The following is a 19,837-nucleotide window of genomic DNA, read 5'->3' on the forward strand; positions in this document are numbered from 1 at the left end:
TTTGTTGGAGTCTTTATGGTTTTCTATATACAGTATCATGTCATCTGCAAATAGTGGCAGTTTAACTTCTTCCATTTCAATATGTATGATTTTTATTTCTCTTGTGTGATTACCATGGCTAGGATTTCCAGTACCATACTGAAGAAAAATGGTGTGGACATCCTTGTCTCATTCCTGATCTTTTTTAAAAAAAAATTTTTTTAACGTTTATTTATTTTTGAGACAGAGACAGAGCATGAATGGGGGAGGGTCAGAGAGAGGGAGACACAGAATCTGAAACAGGCTCCGGGCTCTGAGCTGTCAGCACAGGGGCCCGATGCGGGGCTCGAACTCACAGACCGCAAGATCGTGACCTGAGCCAAAGTCGGCGCTCAACCGACTGAGCCACCCAGGCACCCCTCTCATTCCTAATCTTAAAGCAAATCTCCAATATTCATCATTAGCTGTGGATTTTTCATATGTAGACTTTATTATATTTAGGTGTATTACCTCTAAACCCACTTTGTTGAGAGTTTTTATCATGAATGAGTGTTGAATTTTGTCAAATGCTTTTTCTGTACCTATTGAGATGATCATATGATTTTTACTTTTCATTCTGCTAATGTGATGTTTTCCTTTGATTTGAGGTTATTGAACCATATTTGCATCCTCAGAATCAATCCCACTTGATGATGGTAAATGATGCTTTTTATGTGTTGTTCAATGTGACTGGTTTGCTAATAATGTCATTGAGGATTTTTGCATCTATGTTCACCTGGGATATTGACCTGTTCTTTTTTTGTAGTGTCTTTATTCAGTTTTGGTATCAGGGTGATGCTGGCCTCTGACTATATGAAAGATTTCCTTCCTCTTTTATTTTTTGGAATAGTCTGAGGAGAAAAGGTGTTAATTCTTTTTTAAATGTTTGGCAGAATTCACTCGTGTAGCCGTCTGCTCTTGGACTTTTATTTTTTGGGAGTTTTTTTTTTTTAATTACCAATTCAATTTCATTACTTGTAATCAGTCTTTCATATCTATTTCTTTATGATTCAGTTTTAGAAGATTGTATGATTCTAGGAATTTATTTCTTCTAGGTTGTCCAGTTTGTTGGCATATTACTTTTTTTTTAGTAGTCTCTATAAACATTTGTATTTCTGAAGTGTCAGTTGTTACTTCTCTTTCATTTCTGATTTCATTTATCTGGGTGCTTTCTCTTTTTTCTTGATGAGTTTGGCTAAATGTTTGTTAAATTGGTTTATCTTTTCAAAGAACCAGCTCTTGGTTTCATTGATATTTTTTTGTTGTTGTTTGTTTCTTTTTTGTGCATTTCCACTCTTTATTATTTCCTTCTTTCTACTAACTTTCGGCTTTGTTTTTCTTTTTATCATTCTTCTGGTGTCTGGTTAGATTATCTGAGACTTTTATTTTGTCTTGCGGTAAGCTTGTATCACTATGAATTTCCCTCTTAAAATTGCTTTTGCTGCATCCTAAAGATTTTGAACCTGTGTGTTTTCATTTTCATTTGCCTCAAGGTATTTTTTTGTTCTTTTATTTTCTTGTCGTTGTTGTTGACTCATTGGTTTTTTTAGTAACATGTTGTTTAGCCTCCAGGTGTTGTGTTTTTCTTGTAATTGAGTTCTAGTCTTATATTGTTGTGGTCAGAAAAGATGCAAAATAGGATTCCAGTCTTTTAAAATATATTGATACTGGGTTTTTGGCCTAACATGGTATTGATCCTGGAGATGTTCCATATGCACTTAAAAAAGAGTGTGTAATCTGTTGCTTTTGATAATGTATCTAAGCCTATGTGGTCTAATGTGTTGTTCAAATACACTCTTTCCTTATTGATTTTTCTGAGTGGATCTATCCATTGAGTATGTGGGGTATTAAAGTTCCTGACTATTATTATATTACTGTCAGTATTATCTTTGTTAATATTTGCTTTATGTATTTATGTGCTCCGATGTTGTTTGCATCCATGTTTACACTTGTTATATCCCCTTACTTGGGCATTACATAATGGTAAAAAGGATCTTCTTTTCTTTTGTTATAATCTTTGCTTTAAAGTCTCTTTTGTCAATAAGTACCGCTACCTCAGCCTTTTTTCCCCCCACCTTTCCCCCATGGAGTAATTTTTCCATCCTTTCACTTTCAGGCTGTGTATATGTATCTTTAGGTCTGAACTGAGTTCTTATAGGCAGCATAGAGATGGGTTGTTGTTTTTTAAATCCATTTTATCACCCTATGTCTTTTGATTAAAGCATTTACACCATTTACATTTAAAGTAATTATTGATAGCTATGTTCTTGTCATTTTGTTAATTATATTTGGTTGCTTTTGTCATTGTTCGTTCTTATTTTGCTCTTTTTCCTTGCGATTGATGATTTTCTTTAGGTGTTCTGATTATCTTTTTATTTTTTCTGTATTATAGGTTTTTAGTTTATGGTTACATGAGGTTCATGTATAACATTCTAAATATATAGTAGTGTACATTAAGTTGATGGTCACTTAAGTTTAACACATTCTAAAAAATATATATTTTACTGCCTCCCCCCATTTTATGAATATGTTGTCATATTTTACATCTTTTTGTGAGTCCTTTTAATTTTTTAGATAGAATTGATTTTACTACTTTTGACTTTTATCCTTCGTTACTAGCTTTATAAGTATTTGATCTACTACCTTTACTGTATGTTTCCCTTTACTCATGAAATTTTTCTTTCATTGGTTTATCCTCATTGTAACCATTTCTTTTCCAGCTAAAGAAGTTCCTTTCACATTTCTTGTAAGGCCAGTTTAGTGGTGATTAGCTCCTTTAACATTTGTTTAGAGAACTGTTTATCTCTTTTTCCGTCCTGAATGATAAACTTATTGGATAGAGTATTCTTGGTTGTAGATTTTTTTCCTTTCAACACTTTGAATATGTCATACCCCTTCCTTGTGGCCTGCCAAGTTTATGCCAAAAAAATCAACTGATAGCTTTATGGGGTTTTCCTTGTTTGCAAATAGACACTTCCCTCTTGCTGCTTTTAAAATTCTGTCTTTATCTTTAATCTTTGACATTTTAATTATTATTATGTGTAAGGGTGTGGGCCTTATTAGGTTGATTTTGTTTGGACCTCTGCTTTCTGAACCTGGATGCCTGTTTCCTTCCCTAGGTTAGGGAAGTTTTCAACTATTATTTCTTCAAATACATTTTCTGCCCCTTTCTCATTTTTCCTTTTGGGACACTGTAATGTGATTGATTGCTTGATGTTGTCCAAGAAGTTCCTTAAACCTATCTTCATTTTTTAAAAATGGTTTTTTCTTTTTGCTGTTCAGCTTTAGAGCTTTCCATTATCCATTACCCTATCTTCTAGATCACTAATCCATTCTTCTGCATCTTCCAATCTACTGATGATTCCCTCTGGTGTATTTTTCATTTATTCTTCAACTTTGGTTCTTTTTTTCTATTTTCTTTTTGAGTTCTCACTGAGTTGATCCACACTTCCCACCATGCCAGTGAGCATCTCTTTGACTGTTACTTTAAGCTTTTTATCAGGCAAGTTGTTTATCTCTGTTTTATTTAGTTCTTTTTATGAGTTTTTGTCTTATTCTTTGGAGAATATTCCTCTGTCTCCTCATTTTGCTTGACTTTCTGTGTTTCTGTGAATTAGGTGGAACAGCTAGTTCTCCTAAACTTGAAGGGATGGTCCTATGTATGGCCATCCCCTGTGTACACTCTGTGTGTCTGGTGATTTTGTCTGGCTAGCTGGAGTTATGGCTGTTGTGGGCTGATTTTTCCTTGGCACTTCATGCTGGAGCCATCTTGGTGGTTGGCCAGAGCTGAAATGGGCAGTTCCAGGGCTTGCTGTGCAGAGGGCACCCTGGCAGGGCAGCTGAAGCAAAAGTGGGCATGAGCGGGAGTGATACTGGCTCCCTGTACTCTGGAAGGATAACTGAAGCTTTATTGTGCACAACTTGGGCAGCCCTAGGGCTCTCTGTGCAGAGGCTATCCTGGCAGGATGGCTGAGGCTGAAGTGGGAGCTCCCACAAACTCCACACATGGGCACCCTGGCAGGTCAGCTAGAACAGAGGCTGGCATGGACCAGGGGGTTCTAGGGAAGTTTGCACAGGACATGCTCTTGTAGGGCAGCTAGAGCCAAGGCATACAGAGCCCAGTGCAGTGGTTTGAGGTGTTCTGCAGAAGGGGGCACCCTCATGCGGTGGTTGGACCCAAGGCAGGTGCAGTCCAGGGTGTTCTGGGGCACTCTGCACAGGGAACATCCTGGCAGTACAGCCTTTGTTTTGATGTCTCTATTGTTTGATGTAAGTATTACTACCACAACTTTCTTTTAATTTCCATTTGCATGGATTATCTTTTCCACCCCTTTGCTTTCACTGTGTATGTGTTTAGATCTGAATTGAGTTTCTTGTAGGAAGCATATATATGAGTCTTGGGTTGTTGGGTTTTTGTATCCATTCAGACACCTAATGTCTTTTGACTGGAGCATTTAGTCCATTTACATGTAATATAATTATTGATCTATACTTATTGCCCTTGTAATTTGGTGACTCTCCTTAGTGTTATGTTTATATACCTTTATTTTTTGTATATCTATTACGTGTATTTGTTTGGTGGTACCATGAAGTTCATACGCAATGTCCTGTGTATACAGTGATCTCTTTTATGTTGATGATTACTTAAGTTCAAGTAGAAGCACTAAGTTCTAAAAGCACTACCTTTTTACTCCCTGCCACCCCTTTTTAAGTTTTTGATGTCATATTTTATAATTTATTATTTTGTGTATCCCTTGACTAATTATTGTAGATCTAGAAGGTTTTTACCACTTTTGTCTTTTAACCTTTATACTAGCTATAGTATAAGGTATATAGGTGGTATAAGGTATAAGTATATAGGTAGTTTATCCGCTACCTTTACTATATGTTTACCTTTTCCAGGCTTTTTCTAATTTTCTTATCTCTAATGGTCTTTTCTCTTCCATTTAAAGAAGTTCTTTTAGGGGCGCCTGGGTGGCGCAGTCGGTTAAGCGTCCGACTTCAGCCAGGTCACGATCTCGCGGTCCGTGAGTTCGAGCCCCGCGTCGGGCTCTGGGCTGATGGCTCAGAGCCTGGAGCCGGTTTCCGATTCTGTGTCTCCCTCTCTCTCTGCCCCTCCCCCGTTCATGCTCTGTCTCTCTCTGTCCCAAAAATAAATAAACGTTGAAAAAAAAAATTAAAAAAAAAAAAAAGAATTTCTTTTAACATTTCTTGTAAGGCTGGTCTGGTGTTGATGAACTTCTTTAGCTTTTGCCTGTCAGGGAAACTCCTCCTCTCTCCTTGAGTTCTGAGTGATAACCTTGCCAGTAGAGCATCCTTGGTTGTAAGTTTTTTTCCTTTTAGTACTTTGAATGTATTGTGCCATTCCCTTCTGGCCTGTAAAGATTCTGCTGAAAAATCAGCTGGTAGTCTTGTGGATATTTCCTTGTATGGAGCTAGTTGTTTTCCTCTTGCTATTCTTTTCCCTCTCTGACTATTGACACTTCGTTTATAATGTGTCTTGGTATGGGTCTCTTGGTTCATCTTATTTGGGACTCCTTGTGTTATTCCTGGACTTGGATGTCTGTTTCCTTTGCCAGTTTAGGGAAGATTTCAGCCATTATTCCTTCAAATACGTTTTTTGTTCCTTTCTCTCTTTTCCTTCTGGAACCCCTACAATGTGAATGTTAGTATACTTATGTTGTCCCAGAGGTCTTTAAACTATCCTCATTTGTTAATTCTTTATTCTTTTTGTTATTCTGATTCACTGATTTCCACTACCCTGTCTTCCAGATTGCTGATCTGTCCTCTGCATCACCAAATTACTATTCATTCCCTCTAGTGTATTTTTTATTTCAGTTATTGTATTCTTCAGCTCTAATGATTCTCTTTCATGATTTCTGTCTCTTTGTTGAAAATCTCATTGTTTCATACATTTTTCTCCCAAATGAGCATTTTTATGACCATTACCTTGAACTTCTTATTGGTAGATTTCTTATCTCTGTTTCACTTCATTTTTTTCCTTGAGGTTTGTCTTGTTCTTTAGTTTGGAGCATATTCTTCTGTCTCCTCATTTTTCATACATCTTTTTCTAGGTACTGGATAGATTAGTTAGGTCTCCCTGTCTTGAAGGAGTGGTTTTATGCAGGTGTCCTGTGGGGCCTAGTACCCCAAACCCCCTTGTCCCTAGAGCCAGGTGCTGCAGGGATGATGCCTATGTGAACTGTATGGGCAGTGTCACGATTGGTGTGGAGTTGCTGCTGTGCAGGACTGCCTCCTTGTGTGGCTGTGTGCCAGGTTTGGCTACAATTGCCAAGGGCATGCCAGTTCTTGTCCCCTAGTTTGTCCAGCTAGTTGTGACAGCTTGGGTATGCTGGTGGGTAGGGCAAGCCTTAGGCGCAGCTTGCTGCAAGGTCTAGCTACAACTGTTGTAGGTGGTCTAGTGTGCCAGGGTGGCCCCCTTGGTGAGGGCAATTGGAAGAGACTCCCACCCTAGCCATGGGCACTTTCCAAGAGTGACCAAGCAGGGAGCCACTTGGGAAGGTCTCTGGTGTTGGTTGAGGGTACTCACTGAGGACATCCACCAGGTGTGGCATTGCTGGAAGCCACTTGTGAGGGACTCCAGCTGGGTAGACAGGATGGGTGAGGTGAGTCCACAGGGGAATGCTGGGGCAGGGTGAGAGGTAGTAGCATGGTAGATGGAGAGTATCAGGAATGTTGCTCACCAGTGCTGGGCCACCTAGGTGGGCCAGGAAAGGGAAGAGAAGGGGGAAAATAGTGAGGAAAAAATGGTGCCCACTACTGCCTCTACCCCAGGAGACCATTCCAACAGATCCCTACCCCTATAGCACATGCCCTAAAATTGGTCAGTGGATCTCCTTCACATGTAACCTAGGGGTTTGTCAAACTGCTGCCTTTGCACCAAGACTCAGAGCAAATGAGATAATGCATACACATTTTAAGAATGGAGTCTCAGTTTCCTACTGCTTTCTGACTGTCCTATACCAAATCCCCTTTGGTTTTCAAAGCCAGATGTTATGGAGCTCATCTTGCCAGTGCAAGGCCCCTTGGCTTGTGTAGCCCAACACATGGAGCTTGGTACCCTTATTCATCAGGGAGGGTCTCTACAGTTATGATATCCCTCCCTTGTGTGTGTCACTGCTCCCAAGAGTGTGAGTCTTGAGTATACCACATTTCCACCCCTCCTGTCTGTTTGGATGTGGCTTTCTCTTTATATCCTTAGTTGTGTATGATCTTTTCTGCTACCCTTGAGTTCACTCTCAGAGATAGTTCTTGTATATGTAGTTGTGGATTTTGTATATCTGTGGGAGGAGGTGAGCCCAGGATCTTCCTACTCTGCCATCTTGATCCTGCCTCCATCTACCTTTTAAGTAAAGTGTCTTAGTTCTCTTACACTTAATATAATTACTAATAACACTCCTGTCTGCTACTTTCTTGTTTCTTTCTGTCTTCTATAGCTTTCGTTGTTCTCTTCCTCCTTTATTGCCATATTTTGTCCTATATAGTTTCTAGTGTACCATTTTAGTTTTCTTGTAATTTCTCTTCCTATATGTCTTTTGGATTATTTTCTTAGTGAGTGCTGAGGGTGTTACAATTAACATCTCAGTTTATAACCATCTGGTTCACATTGATAGAAAGATATGAATAAACAGTATATTTATATTTAATATTTACCTATTTATGATTATTAGTTTCCTTAGGTACATTGGAGTAACCACATGGTGTATTTTCATTTCAATATCAGGGACTCCTTTTAATATTTTTTTCAGGGCTGTTTTGTTGGTAGCAAATTCTCTTTGGGAATGACTTAATTTCTTCATTTTTGATAGTTGTTTTGATGAATATAGAATTCTTGGTTGATAGACTTTTTATTTCAGTACTCTGAATATGTCATCCCACTGCATTCTGGCTTTCATGTTTTCTAATGGAAATAAGCTAATAATCTTTTTAAGTATCCCTGAACATGATGAGTCACTTCCTCTTGTTGCCTTTAAGATTATCTTTCTGTCTTTATCTTTCATGTTTTTGGTTATGATGTATCTAAATATGGATTTGAGTTTACCCTACTTGGACTTGGTGGAAATTTTTGGATGATTGATGTTTCTCATCAAATTTAGGATGTTTTCAGTCATTTCCTTAAGTATTCTGCCTTTTTTTCTCTCCTTTCCTTCTGGGACTCCCATTATGTTTATGTTGATACACTTGATGGTGTCTTATAGATCTCTTCCACTGTGTTCATGATTCTTCATTCTTTCTTCTCTTCTTCAGACTGGATAATCTCAATCAACCTATCTTCAAGTTTTCTGTTTCTTGCTGCTAGTTTAGATCTGTTGTTGAGTCCTTCTAGTGAATTTTTCATTTCTGTTATTGTACTTTTTGAATCCAAATTCTCTATTTTTTATAATTTATAACTTGTATTATTTGTTTGATGAGACAGCATTCCTATACTTCTATCTTTTTAGACCTGATTTACACACTTAAAATCGTTGATTTAAAGTCTGTATCTAGCAGGTCTAATATCTGGCTTCCCTTGCAGCCAGCTTTTATTTATTCCTTTTCCCCCTTGTTTATGGGCCGTATTTCTTTCTTTGTGCTTATGATGTTTTGTTGAAAACTTTACATTTCAAATAATATATTGTGGAATCTCTGGAATTCAGTTTCTCCTCCCTTGGGGTTTATTTTTGTTGCTTTTTGTTTCTTTAGTGACTTTTCTGAACTAATTATGTTGTTTGTATTCTTTATCACGTGTAACTACTGAAATCTTTGCTTCCTTATGTTAGTGCTCAGCAAATGTTTGGGCAGAGATTTCTGTAACTTTTGGGTAACCAAAGTTCCCCAATTTTTGCCAGTGGGTGGGGCGTGTGTGCACGTGTGTATATGTGTGTGCATTGAGGCATGTAGTGAACATTTAGCCAGGCAGTTGAAAACTCTGCATGAGTGTTTGCTTCTTGCTTTCCAAGAGCCTAAGGCAAGAGGTTAGGGCCTTCTCGGGTCTTTCTAGGACCTGGGCACAGCCCTGTGTTTGCTTATGGCTTTCTAGATTACTAGCAATTTGTTAGAGCTTTTTTGAAGGCCCTTGGGGCATCGCATTCCCCAGATTTTCATTTTAAGCTTTTTAATAAGTCTATTTCTTGCCACAGCAGTTATCCACTGCTTTGGGCAAACTTGAAATTAAACAGTTGAGTCTAAATGTGTTAGACAAATGTCCCTGGAGAAGCAGCTGTTCTCACTTAGGGAAAACTTAGAGTCAGTTCCAATCAAAACAGCATTTCAAGTGGAGTCTTCCAGAGAACCATTAGATAGGTCACATAATGACAGTTCTTTGAGAATAAGTCTTGGAAGAAGCTCTATCCATGTGTTTCTAGGTGGCTGGTTTTCATCATAATTTAAAGCTGTTTCAAGGCTACCATAGAGACGGAGAAAGAAGGATGGGATGAGGGGAAGTGAAAATGCCACAGAGCTTCTTATTCTCACCTAGATTCAACTGTTTCTATTGAGTGAATGCTCCCCAAATTGCTGTAAGTCTTTAGTTCCTTTCCAGAGTTCTGACAGTTGATTCTGACCACTTTTGCCACATTTTTTTTGTTGGTTTTATGGAGGAAAGAATTTTAAGAGGTCACTATTCCACCATTTTCATCTGATCATTTAGGAGTTTCTTTTTGGTTTTTCTTTGAAGAATGGACAGCAATTGAGCAAAAGTGGAAGTGGGAAGACCAGTTAGGTTATTGCAACAACTCAGATTATGTAGTGGTTTGGGTTAGTGTGGCCGCAGTGCAGATGGTTAGTAGTGATTGGACTCTAGACATATTTGAAGATAGCAGGTTTTGCTGATGAATTTGAATATGGCCTATGAGAGGTAGACTCTGAACAGAGTCTGAACAACTAGAAGGATGGACTGCCAAATAGGGAAGACTTGAGAGGAACAGTATTTTCCGGAAGCTGTTGGTGTATATTGATAATTAGAAAACTTGACAATGTTGCATTTTCAGGAAATCATAATCTGAATTACCACTTTGAAGGCAAGGAGCTCACCTGTCTCAATGGAAGCAGAACCAAGGTCTCCTTTAGCTCCAGTCTGTCCAAATTAGCCCTCCTAGGGTGAGGGCCAACTCAGATGGTGTGTAGAGTTGTGGATAGAAAACAATGAATGGATTCTCAAGTAGCTGCTCAGGTGACGCAGGTAACCTGAAGCAATCAGACCAAAGGTAGAGCCAGGGCTGAAGTCCTTGAGGGGGAATCAGGAGCCCAAACAAACAAACAAACCCACACACACTCACAGAAGAGGGCTGGAGCCAGATTTGTAAGTAAGTGCGAACCAGTCAGTAAGCAGGATTGAAATGGTATAGGTGGGAAACAGGATATAAGCTTTTTGATGATGGCTTCTCTGATGGTCTCACCCCTGTATATGTGGGATGTGGGCATGTTCCCCCAGTGATATGGGGTCAGGAGAAGTATAAGCTACTTGATGCCTTTTTCTTTCATAACACTACAGGGTAGTGTCCTTACTACTTTCCTTATCTGTGTTCTCAAGCAGACTGTGGGCTTTTGAGGGGAGACACTAGTCTTCTCTATGTCCCCAAAGCTTGGTAGAATGCCTTGAACATAGTCAGACTAATAAATGTTTGTCAAATAATTTAATGGTGGCTGTCCTGTGTTTTAGAATGGAGGCTACGGAGAGCATGAGAAACAGGCAGAAATCTGAGGGTTTGGGTGAAGGTTCAGGAGAAGGTGAGGGAAACAAGGACCTTTTGGTGAGGTCTCTTCCTTGAGTGTGTCAACACCTTGATTTTCTTTGGTAGCCCCAAGCCCCTGTCAACCTGGAAACAACCCGCCACTAGTTGTTCCTGCCCACATTATCACATCCTTGGTTCACAGGGAGTCAGAACAACCAGATCTTCATAGCTTTACTCTTCCTACCACTTTCCAAAAAAGATACCACATTTGGGGGTTTTCTCAGAGTGCTACTTTTGGAAACCAACAGAAATAAAGGGTTTTTTTTTCTTTTCCCTTTCCTTTTTTTTAATTTTATCCACTTTGATTCTATTTAAATACTAATGAAGCATCTTGGTACACATAGGGGTACCACCCTTGGTACACATAGGGGTGAACAAAACTCAAATTTCTGAGAAAAAAAATAGAGACCCAGAATTTTCTGGGTTGGATTTGGTAGAGGGATATGGAGTGAAGAGCAGGATGGAGCTACAGCAGGGACAGGAAGGAGATGGGTGGTGTGTGGGAAGCTGCAATAGCTGGTTAGGCCTTCCAGTTACAGACTGAGGGGCAGGTGTGTGGGTGGAGTGTATGTGTCGGGGGAGAGTTTCAGAGTACTCTTTGAGCCATCCATTTTTTAAATTCATCCCCTGAGCCACAGCTACAGACCATAAGTTGCTTCTGGCCCTAGAACTGAGGAGCAGAGAACAGGTAGAGTCAGGATAGCAGAGCCATCTGAAGGAGGGGAGGAAGGCCCAAGTGAGGGCAACAACATAGGGCAAGGACATTCCAGTGGCCTCTATTCCAGTGACCACCATGCTGCTGAGAGCATGACCAGAATTGTTCTTGGAAGGCTAATGCTGGTCCCAGATATATAGTCAACAGTGGATTCTAAAAGAGACACTGCATAAAGGTCTCTCTGCCTTCAACAAGGAGCCTGGTAAAAGATATTCTTGACAAAAGGAAGTAGCATATAAGGAGCTATAGAGAAGGAGGGAATTTCGGGAGATTGAAAACTATATAGTCAAACTTAGCTTCTGTATCTTGATTGTGTGAATTGGTTCCCATGAGTTGGATAAATTACTAGAAAATCATAGGAAGTGTAGCTGTTGCCACCGTTTAAATATTTCTCCCTATATGCACTTTGAAGAGGGACTAGCTAGCCCTGAAACTTCCTTTCTCTTCCTTGGGGTAGTTTCTTTGGGCTGTGCTAATTCTTCCCAAAGCAGAATATTCTTTGCTTCCCTGTTTTCTATCTTTATAAAAAGAAAAGTCCAGGTATTTCTATAACTTGTTCTCTAAAGTTCACTTTTTTGGGGTCTTTTATTACAAAAGACATTGTAAAATGTCTTTAAATGTCCAATTAAAATTGTTGATTAGGAAAAGAATCTCACCCCATGACAGTAAGCTTGAAAAAGAAAGTAATAAAGAACAAAATTGAAATTACCCATATTTTTACTCAAAAATCAAAATAACCCTATGACACAGGAAAATCCAACATTAACTTGAGATTTTTATTTTTTCAGAGTTGGAATCCTGAGCAGAGGTTCTTTCAGAGTGTTCTACTTTATGGTTTCTCACAATAAAAATATACCCATCTGCCTTTATCCTAGGCTTTCTCCTCTGTTATCTGCCCACCCCCACCCTTACCCATGGCAGCACTGGGCTCTCATTTGGGGATATCCTACTTTCCCTGACGTTATGACTTGTCTCCCTTCTATTCTTATATACCTCCTAATTGGCTCCAAATATCCAATTCTTCTGATACGCAGCCTTCCATGTGGTGCTCTCTCTGGCCAGCTGTTGGCCATCCTGGAGGCCGTTTGGCATAGTCCATTGCTTTGGCCCAACAACATTAAATGTCAGTCTTCTTTTCAACCACATTCCTTTTGGGCTTCTTTAAACAGCATGGCTATTAGATCTCTGGGCTCCAGTCCACAGGTCCTACCAGAGGATTAAGTTTCCAGAAGTTTGGCCTGTAATATCCAGATCAAATTTAAATTGGGTGCAAACTGCTCCCTTTGCTGGATTCCTCATGGGCTGTCCCTGCTCCCCCCCACAAGAGTAGATTTCTAACGGTGGCTTAAATATTTTTGCAGACAACCTAATTCTGGCTTGAAGGAAAGAGTCTGTGTTATTCTGGGGAGAATTCCATAAATAGTGCCATCTCCAAAGACCAGAGGAAGGCATGTGTTCTATACTCTTCTTAGACATTCCTTTCCATATTAGCACGACTGGGATTCCTTTGATATCTGCCTCTTTGCTTGACTAAGGTTTCCCTTTATTTGCAGTTCAGCTGATAGCAAAAGGAATATCCCAGTTTTTCCTGAGCACATATCTTTTGAAGAAAGATTATCTCCTGCCTACTATCAGAAGCTGACACTACAGGCTTTCTTCTGCTATTTGATGGCTGGTTGTTCTCTACTCCCACTTTCCACCATTAACTACTTCGATGATCATAAAAAAGAAACCTGTTGTTCTCCTTGCTGGCTGTCCTGGTGCTGGGTCTGGGTCTGCCATGCGCTGAGGATGATCTGGCTCCAAATATCAACACTATCACTTCCTGCTTAGACACGATATTTGACTAATTTGTGTGTTTCAGCTTCTTTGGTTTATAATACAAAACCGAATACCAGAAAGGACAGAACTTTACAGAAGGAGAAATCTGGAGATCTGTAGAAGGTCCTTCTCAAGTTTTCAGCAGAGTAATGATCAACACATGTACATGAGGAAGCTACTTGATAACCAAGAAAGATTTACCAAAGTGATTAGGAGAAATAGTGTCTTGCACTTACAGAGAGTAGGGAATAGTGCCTGTTGCCCTCAACAATGCTGAAAAGCTCATAATTCATAGGGCTTTCATTAGAATACATAGAAGATTCTTGCCTCAGAAGCAGGGAATTATGAGCCCTACAGTAAATTCTGCTCCCCTTTTTTCTAACAAATCTTAAAAGCAAGACCCAAAGGCTCACACTGTTTCTAAGAATACTAGATGTATCTCAGAACAAGCAAAAGAATATTCATAGGAATACAAAAGTCTCCAGCACTCAACGAAGTAAAATTCACAATGTTTGGCATCCGATTAAAGATTACCTTTAAAAAAGTTACCGTATATACAAAGAAGCAGGAAAATATGACACATAACAAAATAAACCCAGAACTGGCAAAGATGTTGTAATTAAAAGCTGAGAACATTAAATATGTGTCCTATACGTTCAAAAGGTTAAGTAGGGGCATCTGGGTGGCTTGCTTAAGTGTCCAACTCTTGATTTTTGGCTCCGGTCATGATCTCATGGTTCTTGGGTTCAAGCCCCGCGTCGGGCCCTGTGCTGACAGTGCGGAGCTTGCATGGTATTCTCTGCATCCCTCTCTCTCTGCCCCTCTCCAGCTTGCTTACTCACTTGCTCTCTCAAAAATAAACATTTTTTTAAAAGTTTAAGTAGAGACATGAAAGATAAATTTTTTTCTAGAGATGAAAACTACACAGTGTGAGACTTAAAGTACACACACACACACACACACACACACACACACACACACACTCTTGATAGGATTAACAGCACATCATACATCAAAGAAGTAAAAATTAGTGAATTTGAAGACCTAACAATAGAAACTCTCCAAAATGAAGCACAGAATAAAAGACTCTACTAAAAGTGAAAAGAGCGTGAATGAACCTACTATATTTGCAACTGGAGTCCCCAAGAAGAGAAAAGAGGAAAAATGTAAAACCCAAAATTGTAAAATATCTAGAAAAGAACATAGCAAATCTTTCTGTTCTTTAGTTAGGTGAAGATCTCTTTGCTATGACACCAAAAGTATGAGGCATAAAAAAAAAAACAAAGTGTACTCCATCAAAATTTAAAACTTCTACTCTTCAAAAGGTACTGTTAAGAGAACAAAAAGGCAAGCCACAGACAGCGAGAAAGTATTTGCAAAGTGTATGTAATAAATCTACCTAGACTATATGAAGAACTCTCAAAACTCAAGAGTAAGAAAACAAACAACTTAGTAAAAAACTGGATGAAAAACTTGAATGCACACTTCACCAGAAACATATGTGCATGGCAGACAAACACGTAATATCCTCAACATCATTGTTATGAAAAATTAAAGCACCGTGAGATACCACTGCCCACTGTTAGAATGACAAAAATTGGAAGGACTGACCATTCTAGCTGTTGTCTGGGATATTGAGGAATTGGAACTTTTACATGTTGCTATTTCTTTCCTTTTCTCTTTCTCCTCCTCTTCCCCCTTCCCCTCCTCTTTTTTTTTATGAGCTGTTTATTTCATTTCTGATTATAAACAAATGAAATATATATACACATCTGTCCAAGAAATTGTGCATAATGTGGCTTTTACAAGATTAAGACCAGAAAGTGGAACTTTTGAAAGAGGACCCATCAGGGAACTGAGGTCACGGGACCAACCACCACCCTGGAATATGCAGAGAGCGGTGAATCTAGAGTCCTGAGATCTGTGTGCCTGGAACAAAAGAAGCTGGAGCCATAAACTGGTAGGAATTGTAATTTTGGCAAATCGCCAGAGGCTCAGTGTGGACAAAATGAGAGTGAGCAAGTCTCAGGGAAGCTCTTGTGCTTTTATGGGTTTTATCTCAGGGAATGCTATCAGGCCCTTCTCATGAGGAACCTAGAAAGGTCTCTAGGGATGGGAGGGAGAGAGGAACCACTGTGAAATGCATCAGAAGCATTCTTTAGAGCAAAGGCTTGTCCTAGTGGGAAAGACTTTACCAGGTGGTGAAAAGCAGTCCTCCCGCCTCAGCCCCCTCTAGCCTTCCTGTCTCGTCTAAGAAAAGAGCTAAGGAATGTCACCAGCCCAGAGACAGAGGCCCACAAAAAGACTGAAATTTAACCTAATATTATAAAATGCTTCTCCTCCCCTGCACCTTACCACCACACAAACAGGACCCCGTATAATAATAGTGAATTACAGCAGTAAGAGAAATGCAATATCTCTTTGAAGAGAGGGACTTAACAAAGCCCACCATAAACAGTGGAGGTGAAAACAAGGACGCTGGAGGAAGTTGAATCTTCTGGCACCTACAGCTGCAGCAAACATCAAACACAGCCCAACTGTTAGGCAGATTAGCATCAAAACTCACACTAAAGATCCACCTGCAAAACCGTTCTTGTTATCTGATACCTCCGGCTTTCCACAAAAAAATTAAAGCATGATAAAAACGCAATAAAAAACATAGTCTGGGAGCACCTGAGTGGCTCAGTCCGTTAAGCATCTGACTTGGGCCCAGGTCATGATCTCAAGTTTCGTGAGTTCAAGCGTGCTTCAGATCCTCTGCCTCCTACTCTCTCTGCCTCTCCCATGCTTGTGTGCAGGCGCTCTCTCTCTCTCTCTCTCTCTCTCTCTCTCAAAAATAGTAAACATTTTTTTAAAAAACATAGTCTGGAGAGTCTAAAGCATAGTCTAAAAGCAGGCATTAGAATCAGACTAAGGTATGACACGTGTTAGAATAATTGGATGGGGAATTTAACTATGATAGGTTAAGGGCTCTAATAGAAAAAGCAAACAATATATAAGAACAGACAGATAATGTAAGCAGAAAGATGGAAGCGTTAAGGAAGATTTAAAAAGAAATGCTAGAGGGGCACCTGTGTGGCTCAGTTGGCTAAGCATCTGACTCTTTGATTTTGACTCCGGTCATGATCTCATGGTTCATGAGTTTGAGCCTCCTGTTGGGGCTCAAAATCCTGTTTGGGATTTTCTATTCTGTATTCCTTATTTTCTTATTCTCTATTCTTTTCCTTTCTCTCTCTCTGCCTCTCCCCTGCTCTCTCTCCCTGTCTCTCAAAAAATAAACTTTATTAAAAAAATTCTAAAAATGAAAAGCACTGTAACAAAGAATGCCTTTGGACTCATCAACAGACTAGACACATCCAGGGAAAGAATCACTGAGCTCAAAGATAGGTCAATAGAACCTTTCCAAACTGAAATGCAAAGAGAAAAAAAAAAGGGAAAACAACCAACAGCCCAGAACAACAACCCAGTACAAGGTACTTCATGTATATTTTTTGAAATTTGACTAAGATTAGTTATAAATGTATACTACAAACTCGATGAAAACTAAAAAAAAAAATTTAAAGAAGTACAATTGCTATGCTAAGAGGAGAAAAATGGCATTATGGAATTAAAAAAAGTTTTCAATTAAAACTGCAGAATGTAGAAAAAGGAAAGATTAAAAAAAATAAAGTACAACAAACAAGAAAGTTATCAATATTGTAGGAATTAATCCAGCTGTACCAATCCCTTCATCCTTGGTCCCCTGACATCTGTTCAAACACCCTTCTATCTCCAACACATACCCTTGACCACGTGAATAAAGAATTCAGCTTCTGTTTTCATCCCTCTGAAAGAATGCACATTTGCATGTGTGCACTTTTAATAAGCATTCTATAGCACAGACTAGCAGGAGCTAAAATCCTATGACCCAGAGAGAAAAATTATAAATTTATAGTAACATTTCTTTTCTGCAGATTTTCTATTTGGCCATTCTGTTACTTAGAATTTAGTTTTTGCTTCCTTTCTTGCATTTTTTTCTTTTCTTTTTTTTTTTTTTAAATGTATTTTGCTTCTCATATTTTTCACTTTTCTTTCTGGCTCGTAGAGAGTACTGCAAGCCCCTCTGACTTCTCTCTCTACCTTCCTTGAATTTCTCTACCTCACCCCCAGCTCCGTTACCTTCCCCTTTACTGTGCAGGGTAGTTGGGATCTGACCCGGTTTCTACCCCAAACTTTGGGTGAACAGAAACTAAGAGCTCTAGCAGGACAGCCTCTTCCTTAGGGGACAGTTTACACTTGCATTTGTAACTTGACCTTACATTTTAGATTATACTCCCCACCATGCAACAACTTACTCAAGCAGTTCTTGAATGCAGTTTTCTTCCTGAAAGGAATTTTGATGTATTATTTTTTCTGTATCTTCTACATTAATGTTCCACAGGAATCCATCATCTAGGATAGTTTCCCTTGTTCTTTACCTATTCCATAACAAAATTGTGAGAATACTGTGCTTTTAGACCACGTGGCTATGGACACATTCTTAGCACTTTAACTTGGAGCAGAATTAAAACTATTTTGGATACCGATGCACTTTACAGCTCTCAGAGTGTTTGGCTTTTAGATAAAGATAGAAGGAAAACAGAAGTTTACTTTTTAAAAGAGCAAATTCTGATTCTTGTTATATCTCCTTCTGAAATTCCCAAATCCAATTTTGTTATTTTTGTTTCAAAGATGCTCTTGCTTTGGGGGAACAGAATGTCCTGGATAACTGACAGGATTACCATGAATCTGTGACGCCCTGGAGGTAGGGGACTATCCATCCCAACTCCTAACACTCCTAAAGCAGGTACTCTGTGTCCAGTATGCTTCCAAAGGATTTACAAATACAAACTCGCTTAAATCTCACAACTCTGAAATAAGTTTTGTACATCATGTCACTTTAAAAGTGAGGAAATCAAGAGAGAAAGATGAAACCACCTGCCCAAGGTCACCCCTAAGCACAGCAGAGCTGGGATTAGGGCCCAGGTTATTTGTCTCATAACCCAAGCTCTTCATCACCCTACTACGTTGATTTCTTCTCCAGGTATACCAGATACTTTTATTAACGCCTTCTGGCAACTATTTGTATACTCTGGTCTTTTGTCATTATTATAAAAGCACTAAATCCCCACCATCAGCATTACAGTTACTTTACTAAAAATGCACTATGTGTTTTACTTAATGTTAACATTTTGGGGTTATAATTTATATTCTAGTTAACATACAGTATAATATTAGTTGCAGGTATGCAATGTAGTGATTCAGCACTTCCATCCATCACCCAGTGCTCATCACACAATTGCTGTCCTTAATCCCCATCACCTATTTCACCTGTCCCTCACCCCCTCCCCTCTTGTAACCACCAGTCTGTTCTCTACAGTTAAGAGTCTGTTGCTTGGTTTGCCTCCCTCTCTTTTTTACCTCTTTGCTCATTTGTTTTTTTTTCTTAAATTCCACATATGAATGAAACCGTATGGTATTTGTCTTTCTATGACTTATTTCACTTAGTATAATACTTTCTAGCTCCATCCATTTCTTTGCCAATGGCAAGATTTCATTTTTTATGGCAGAGTAGCATTCCATTGTGTACACACACACACCACATCTTTGTCCATTTATCAGTCATTGGGCACTTGGGCTGCTTCTGTAGTTGGGCTATATGGTAGATAATGCCGCTATAAACATCAGGATGCATGTATCCCTTTCAATTAGTACTTTTGTATTCTTTGGGTAAATACCCAGTAGTGCAATTGCTGGATCATAGGGTAGTTCTGTTTTTAACTTTTTGAGGAACCTCCATACTGTTTTCCAGAGTGAGTGCATCAGTTTGAATTCCCAACAGGTAAGAGGGTTTCCCTTTCTTCACACCTTCACCAACACATGTTGTTTGTTGTGTTGTTAATTTTAGCCATTCTGACAGATGTGAAGTGATATCTCATTGGAGTTTTGGTTTGCATTTCCCTGTTGAGCATCTTTTCATGTGTCTGTTGGCCATCTGTGTATCTTCTTTGGAAAAATGTCTATCCTTTCTTCTCATTTTTAAATTGGATTATTAATTTTTGGGATGTTTAGCTTTATAAATTCTTTATATATTTTGCATACTAACCGTTTATCAGATAATATCATTTGCAAATGTCTTCTTCCATTCCATAGGTTGCCTTTTAGTTTTGTTGATTATTTCCTTTGCTGTGCAGAAGCTTTTTGTTTTGATGAAGTCCCACTGGTTTATTTTTGCTTTTGTTTCCCTTGCCTCAGGAGACATATTTAGTAAGAAGTTGCTATGGCTGATGTCAAAGAGGTTACTGCCTGTGTGCTCCTCTAGGATTTTGATGGTTTTCTGTCTCACATCTAGCTCTTCAATCCATTTTGAATTTTCTTTTGTGTATGGTATAAGAAAGTGGTCCAGTTTCATTCTTTTGCATGTTGCTGTCCACCTATCCCAGTACCATTTGTTGAAGAGACCATTTTTTCCCATTGGATATTCTTCCCTGCTTTGTTGAAGATTAGTTGACTATATAGTTATGGGTCCATT

Source organism: Puma concolor, chromosome D4 (assembly GCF_028749965.1).
Source record: "Puma concolor isolate L17-30 chromosome D4, mPumCon1.1.hap2, whole genome shotgun sequence".
Classification (NCBI taxonomy): Eukaryota; Metazoa; Chordata; class Mammalia; order Carnivora; family Felidae; genus Puma; species Puma concolor.